Source organism: Hoplias malabaricus, chromosome 3 (assembly GCF_029633855.1).
Source record: "Hoplias malabaricus isolate fHopMal1 chromosome 3, fHopMal1.hap1, whole genome shotgun sequence".
Lineage (NCBI taxonomy): Eukaryota > Metazoa > Chordata > Actinopteri > Characiformes > Erythrinidae > Hoplias > Hoplias malabaricus.
The window spans coordinates 8209117-8217738 of NC_089802.1; the positions used below are offsets into that span (position 1 = coordinate 8209117).

General features: G+C 35.2%; 1 protein-coding gene across 1 annotated transcript in view; it reads right to left on the reverse strand.

The window, feature by feature from the left end:
- The window catches only part of ca10a (carbonic anhydrase Xa), a 337301-nt gene extending 330227 nt beyond the window's left edge, over positions 1 to 7074 (reverse strand). Inside the window, exon 1 of the mRNA XM_066664825.1 lies at positions 7050 to 7074. The gene's annotated coding sequence lies outside the window, so the exon portion shown is untranslated. The remainder of the gene's footprint in view (positions 1 to 7049) is intronic.
- Between the last annotated feature and the right edge of the window lie 1548 nt (positions 7075 to 8622).

The following is an 8622-nucleotide window of genomic DNA, read 5'->3' on the forward strand; positions in this document are numbered from 1 at the left end:
AGTACCATGTTATTCTTTGTTGAACCAGCTTGTGATATTACAATTTTTTTTGTACTAAGCCGTACATTTACCATATTTATGTAAATATTCATATTTTATATTTAATAAAACAGACTAAAATAACAACGACCTCTGTGTTGTAGCCTCTATATGACACTGTTTGTATGTTGCTGGAAAATACTCCTGTGGAACAGATATCCATCATGCACAGGTGACTTTGCTACAGGGCTGTGAAATATATTGAATTATTGTTCTCCTTTAAGAGCATGACTACCTTCAGAATTCCAGCTGTGAATATTTAGTGAAGCAATGATACATATCAAATTATTTCAATTGCTGTTTTACTGAGGGGATTTACAAAGTTTCCTCTGGATTCTACCAAAACAACACAAATGTAATTATGTGTCTGCTGTTCTTTTCAGAACCTGCCTGTAATGTGGAAAGGATGAAAACATGATTATCCCCCTAGAATTAAAACCAAGAATACACTTTCATAAGAACAATATACATGGTTCAAAAGAACAATAAACATGGAACAAAGCTGATAAACAGATCTATTCATGAATGAATACAAGACATAAGTGGCCAAGAATTTCAGTTTTTTTTTATATAAATATCTTAAGAATATTAATGGAATTAATTGTTGTGAAGCTTTCAATTCATACAGAAAAAAACACATTTCAAACTGTGACTTTAGTTGCAGTCAAAGGCCTGCAGTAAAATGTCTATTACATTTGTCTAAATGCAAACAAAATGCATTGGCAAATGCTTTCTTTGCTGTACACTGAACCATTACTGAGTACAGATCAATCATTATAAGTAGGTTTAAGTATAATTACAACTTTAGTTAAGGGTACATTACATACATTTTATTATTTTGAAAGTATTAAACTGTTTGTACATAAATACATCAGGTGGTTCAGTGGTGAATTTTGAAAACATAAAAAAAGTACCTCGCTACAGACTGGATGTTCTGGTGGCTTGAATGTGTGCATGCCTGTTCTCTGACTACCCATCTTTAAAAGGTGTATCTAGAATGTAGTGCAGGCATTAACACTGCAAAAAAAAAACACATGTTTGTGTTACTTCAAACAGAAACTCCATATTTTGACATCTCCTTCCCAAAGTAAAATGATTGCACATTTGTTTGTCCTGTGTTATGAATATTGCAAATAGCTCTATGAATCACATGTACATAACAAAACAGGAACAAACAACCTCCAGCTTTTTGGAGTAACTTCATAAATGTAGTTCACTTTTGTAATTTTTCCAATTCCTACAGAAACACGACCAAAATATTCCTTAAATATATCTGTATATTGAAGATTGTGTTGGCATGTTGATAGAAAGGTAAGACAGCAACTCACTGCTTTTTAAAAAAGTAACTTTCGCACATTTAACTGGCAATATTTGCCCATAGGTTTATTTATAACGAAAATCTGCTGGTCTTTTTATTCTGTTTTTCAGTGAATGTGTGAGCAAACAATGATAACAACATATTAATACGTAACTACAGAAAGACAACAGAATTGTATAAAATAAAATAGCACAGTAGAATAATAAAATAAAATACGCCAATATATTTTTCTCAACTAATAACCAATCCTGTTTTAAAATCTAAAACAAAATACACATTAAGTGTTGTAGAACCCAATTCTGTCTTTTATCATGGCTTTTCTGCAAAAAACAACAGGATTCTGCTGACCACCACTCTCAAAAACATGTAAACAGATTTACATGTAATTTCTTATATTTATTTCACTTAAGTTTGACAATAAACAGTGATGTCCCTCTAAGCCTTGTGGAGAAACTGAAGGACATCTCTGTCCCAATGAGAAAAACACAAAGGCCATGCTTATTGGAGGCCAAAGTAGTATACAGATAGCAAACAGCTTTGTTTCATACAGATACTAGAGAAGAGGACTGCAGAGAACTAATATTTTTAGCAGTAATGGTTTTAAAAACATATGTTCAGTGCCATTCCAAACTTACAAAACATAATATTTCAATGCAATAATTACTGTATTATCTCATTTGTTATCTACACACTGCTCAGAATATCAAATTCATAATTGAATATCTTAACTCATGCATCTAACAATGTTCTACATATTTTTTATTTCCTTTTTTCCTATTTTTTATTTTTTATTTTGGTCATTTTTCACTGTGTCAGAAATTGTGATGACTGGACCAGTCAGAATAATTGTAAACTTACTTTAAAAGTTAGGAATAACATTTTTTTAGCTAAGAATTTCTGACATCTAAGAGAGCTTATAAACCAGTGAGTGCAATCCCTTGGAAGTAGCTGATATCAGTTCTGTTATCAGCATAAGGATCTGAAAAAAATGTTTCCCTGATAGGTATTGTTCAATTTCTGCAAATATTCTGAAAAACAGGAGCTGTGCAGCTGTGGTGAGGTATACATATGGTAACAGGTATAGTGACAAATATATTTGTTGCACAAGATGTTTGTTGCATCTTCAGTGGCTCCAAGCCTCATAATTTTGCTCATAGGTATAGAGTGTATTAGCTTATTTACTAACCACACAGGGCACTGCATAACAGTTTAGTAGAAATAGGGGAGGATATTTTATGTTATCTTAGCAATTAGATTATTAAACAGAAACTAACACGTTCATGAGTTTTACTAGGGACAATATTCTTGGTTAGCTAGCAGAACATTTTTACTCAGTTTAATTTAATTTGCAGTTTTTTATAACAATTTGTTTAAAAACAAATTATTAATTCCTCATTCCACAAAGTAGAAAATTTAAATACATTTAACAGACGAGGTTCCTTCGCTTTTTTCGAGGGAGGGAACACGATCCCCCAGGTTTTTGAGAAATCTGTCTAAAAAAGCCCAGTTTCAGATAGAGACAGATGTGAGCAATTTTGGGTTTTATTATAAAAAGGGTAAAAGCAAAAATGAGAAAAACAAGCCGACACCAAGCCCGGGAAATACTCTGAAGCCATCCTTTGATCCTTGTGCTACTTTGACCAAAGGATGTCACACACAATTCATTAAGACCCCAGAATTATATTAATGTGTGGAAAATTATTCCCATTAAGATATTTTTAAAAATGTGTAGATTAGTTTATTAGCAGAACCTATATTAACATTTTATATTGTACAAGAAATACTCCCAGATTAATATAGTACTACACATAAAATCACCATAGTCTGAAGGTATGCTAAACAGACCGAATTGCATTTTCTTGTTTACTTTCTTCTTCATGTTCATTTTTGAGTTGATATTGATGTTTTGCTGGTGTTTTGTATTCTAGTCCCTACTCTGTTTCTGCTCCTTGCAGACGCTTCTGCAACTTACCACTACAGAAAGAAATCAAATAAGCTGCTGTCTTGTTTTTCTTTAAAATATAGAGAAGCAAAAAACACCAGTATTTGCTCTGCTCATCTGAAGACTCAGTAGATGAAGGGAGCTCACTTTCTCAGGCAACAGAAAGATCACAAGATCCTTGACCAGATATCCATAACCAACACTGAAGCCTGTCATAAGCGTGGAAGTTTGATAAGACCACAGCCACCATCAAAATGACTTTAAATGACTGTTAAACTAATAATAAATACAGGCCTTTGGTATGCATCTAATTTTGGATTGATTCAGTGAATTGAAATTATATTTCAGTTTCAGACAATTATTTAAATATAAATTGCATTTGAAAATGCATCAAATACATATTTGTTTTTGTTTACAGTAGTTAATAATATTAGTAAATGTCCTTCAAAATCAATAAAGTACCTAATTCAGTTGTAATCATTGTTAAATCAAAAGAGAACTGAATAATAAAAAATGCGTTACAGTAATTTGAAGAATATTTCAAAGCCATTTTGTCAATTTTGATTTGTGTGAGGAGTCTTAAATTCCTTTCTTACACATATTCAGTTGTTTTGCATCAAATTCTATGGCTGGAACAGGAGACCCATCTGTAAATGAGTAAAAAATGAGTAAAAAAAACACAGTATTGGTCCGGTATGCTAGTCTCTGTCTCTCTCTCTCTCTGCTCTTGGCAGAGGCATCTGGATTTTTATTTTTAATTTTTTTAACAGACAGAACTCCAAATGTTGGAAATCATGAACAGAAATGAAGATATTGCTCTGTTCCTACTCCATAGGTGTGTAATTTTGATTTATTTTTGCTGTTTCCAATCAATTAAGGTGGAAATGTCTCCAAACTCAGGAGATGGCGAACTGCATTACCAAGTGCTACAAAACTAAACAACTCAAGCTACAAATGCATTTTGGCAGTAGTTCAAACAGTGAATAAAAACTTACAGACAAGTTCAAATCCAGACACGTACAAACCACAATTGTTATTTTCCTCCTCAAACACACAGCTCCACCTTAAAAGACACAAACCTTAGAACTGCGTTTCTCCACAATCATAGATTCATTCATTCATTCATAGTTTGCATCATTCATTTTAGACACTACTGAAAATCACTGTATAGTTCCTTTCTTCTGTGTGAAATTATGTTTCCAACCATTTTACCTGAGGCTAACTTTACTGGGTGATCACGAAGGGTAGTAAAGCACTGATTCTCTATCAGCAGGAGCAGAAATCATGTTGGAGCTTGAGTGCTTTAGATTTGTTTTGTTTTCTTTGTGCATTGTTGTCATGTCAGTGTGAAACACCAGCTCTGCTCATACACACTGTGCTTCAGGACATTTATCGGTCTTACATTCTTGTGTTCATCTCCATTTGCTTCGCCATCATTTTAAAGCCAAATCTGTGCCATAAACAATTTGGCAAAAACTGACAAAAAAACAGTAGCCCTGATCAAACAATGTGTACAGTGTGTTGTAATGAATGTGTAGATAAATACTTTTTAAAGTATTTAAAGACTTTTTAAAGTAAACATTGCAATACATTTTTCTCCACAATTTAAGCCATTGCCATTTCCACTCATTAGCTACTTCTCCACTCACCACATGATTCTGCAAAAGTGGAAGTCTTGTGAAGCTGGTTATTGCTTCTTTTCCACTTTCTTTTCAAACCACATTGTTACTGGATGGCTTAATACATTTAGAGGAGAACATATCTGCATTGGCTCCCATCCTTGAGTTGTGGGAGGAGGAAGGCCATCCTATCCACCCACAGAGAGTGACAGTTGTAGGCTTTCATAGTTTTATTAGTATAACATTATGATTATATATTTGTATTCAACCCTGGGGCAAATTTCTATTTTTGTGATTAATCAGTGATGCACTTTATTCAATTTTAAAATGTATGTGTATCTTAATCTACACAGATGTTTTTATGCTAGGAATGGACTCATCATGGTGTGGCCAACAGCAGCAATAAAGCCTTTCAGCTCAACACTTCTTGAACTAAGCCTAACAGCTCTATATCCCTAGATTCAATTCTGATCTGATGCTACTCATGCATGAGAAATTATTTTTTATCACTGAGCTGTGGGCATGCTGAATCATTAGAATATTGATTGGACAAAACCACTGAAACCACTGTCTAGCAGATGTCCAATACAAATACAGACAGTGAAATCAGAATCTGGTTAAGCACTTCTTGCTTAAATACTTCATGCAACGGACATGATGTGACATCAGACTCCACAGCAGTTAGCAGTGTCCAACTTCTCACTCACTTTTCATCTGATCAGTCAAATATGTAGATGTGGAAAAGAGATGGAATGTTTTGATCTCAAGTCCAGAGTCTCTCTCTCTCTCTAAATGCCAGTCTAATACAACTTAACATTCCGTTCCTCACTGTGGCCCAATTTAAAATCCATTATGCAAACCATGCCTGCTTCATTCACTCAGGCACACAGTCGGGTCAGAGAATATTTGATTTTAGGGCAAATCAATGAGAAACCTAGTCTGTTCGGTGCAACTGATATAATTTTCAATGAATTCTAATTTAATCAAACAGAATGATACACACAGAGAGTGAAGTAATTCCTGTCTGATATATACAATTATTTGGGCGGCAACAATATTTAGCACCAGCTCCGATTATGAATTTTTAATGGCGGAGAAAGTGCAGTGTTTCAGAGGCAGCACTGTGCATTTGGGAGTTGCCCTTCGTTGCATCACTGCTGTTTCTGAGTGCAATAATCAAGAAATTAATTCCCAGACAGGACCTACAGTTCAAGCTGGGCCTGTGTGAGCAGAATTTAGTCTCATGCTTCAACATGGCTACACGAGAAGCTGAAACTGTGTCCAGAGGACCACACTTCAGCTCGTTTGTCAAAATTTAAAAAAGACAGATGTAAACCAGTTGTTTTCCCCTTTAAAAGTTTCAAAATGATGCACACAAGCAATCTAAGTTCACCACCAGCTTTGTCTTTCATGTCTTTAATTAGGAATGTTTACTGCCAGTCTAAAAAAATAATAAAATAAACAAAAAAAGTGAAAATGTGCTACTAACTTAAGTTCTTGGAAATTGGAGATGTTTTTGACATTTACATACATTTTCTGTAAATTATGTGCATGAGACAGATTGGACTATGTTTTTGGTGTACATTTAATAGCATGTGTTTATGTATTTTCATAATCCTGAGTCTACAAAAGGGCAATGGAAGTTATCTGTAATTGCTGAAATATACATAGAATGAACATCTGTGTTACCAAAGACAAAAGTTTGGAGAGACCAAAAAAAACAAATCTCATGTGAGTAAACACAAAACATCTAATAATATGCTCAACATCCACAAGGAATAAAAGCCTTCCAGTTGCACTCTGAAATAAGTGGTGCAGGGCACTAGTAGGCAGACAATTTTTATATTTCATGTTAAAACTTTTACTGGAATTCTGTGAAGCTGCTTTGTGACATCAGTTGTAAAAAGCGCTATATTTGATTTGATGCTTAATGAATTTGTATCTTCACAAGTACAAGAGATTAACAGAGAGGATTCGACTAACCCAGATCAGGAACAGAGCACAACAGTATGAATAGAACAGACATTGCATAAGGACAAGAGAACAACTATAGACCGTGAAACTAAGGTAAAAGACACCTAAACGCAAAGACAAGGAAGACACAAATGAAAGGAATACAGTACAGACTAACCTCAATAATAGCACAGAGGCAGGGACAGAAGAGAAGAACAAAAACAACAAGCCAAAGAACCAGGCTTATAACCTACTAGCAAATAGGAAACACCTGTGAGTAGTCACATGACACAAGAAAGGTGGCATGGCAAGATCACCTGACTAGGCAAAAAGAGCACATTGGCAGATGCAAACAAACAATGAACACATGGCATGTACAAACCAAAGCACAAGACTGAAGGCAGAAATGAAACAAAGGACAAGACAGGGGCAGAATGTGGCACAGTCTAACTGGAAATAACCTCTGTTAGCTAATATAATACATTTGGCAGTTTCTGTATTCCTCCAAGCAAGTTGTGCTCAATGGATGTTGGTTTATATGTTCATGTTTAAAAGGTGGTGCCAATTCCCAGGTCAGTGTTTTCATCCTAGAATATACACATCCCCCATCTTCTCCCCCATCCCCCATGAGTATGTGTAGTGTGGCTGTAAATATTTAAATAATAAAGCTAATGTAATGCAATGTAAACTGCCTTTTTTAAAATAAAATTTAGTCTGTTTTTAACCTGAATTTGATGGTACATACTCACTGTGGCAGCAAATCCGTGTCCCTGATTTTTTTCTTTTGCTGTTTACACTGTCTGAACATTTCCTGTTGAGTGGAAATTAAGTAATTACTTCTGTTAGCTAATATAATAAATTTGGCTGTTAGTGTTCTCCTCCAAGCAAGTTGCACTCTAAAGGCATTGTGTAATTAGTTTTAAAAATGGTGCCAATTGCTTTGTCAAAGTTTTCAGCCTAGAATATATACCATGATAGAGGAGAACTAGCTAGAGGGTGGACATAAGAAGTAGCTGCACTGCAGAGGCAGAATGCAAAACAAGACAAAATGTGTAACAGCATTGCATTGGCACATGGAGATGATTCAACATGTTATATAAGTCTCCCTGGCTAAGTGTTGTCTAAATAATTATGCAAACGTTTCATCAGGATGACTGACTTACATTCTAGATCAAACGTGGCTCTTTTACACCTTACATATCTTCAAAAAAATACCCATTTTACCCTTTCCCATAGCACTCACAGAAATTGCCACAGGTCCGTATTCATTAAACAGGATACACAGAGTGAAAGAAGGTACGGACTGTACGCTCGGTTGCTGTTGATGCTCTGGACGATGGGTTGATGTACCAAGAGTGAAGTGTTTAATAATTTAAAGTGTTCCAACAAGGATGATATCATTAGAGTTTGATTCGGTTCTTGTCTCCAGCGACGGGTGGAAAGTTGTGAGGTTTCTCTCACTGCCTGAGAAACCTGTAATGGTTTCCCAATCAGCAGGAGAGATGGCCGAGACAGATAGGGAGACAATGAGCAATCAAAGAGATCACTGTGTCACATCCTCAAGGGCTATCACACTCTCTCAGACAAGGATATCTGATTTTAAGTCTACTCCTTTACTGGAGACACAGTTGAACGTGGTGTATCCTAAAGTCTTGTATTTTCACTTAAACATTAATCAGGTGCAGCTACCCCGCTGAACACGATAGAGAGAATAGGTCAGCAAACACACAGTGGCTCAGTATTAGTGCCGT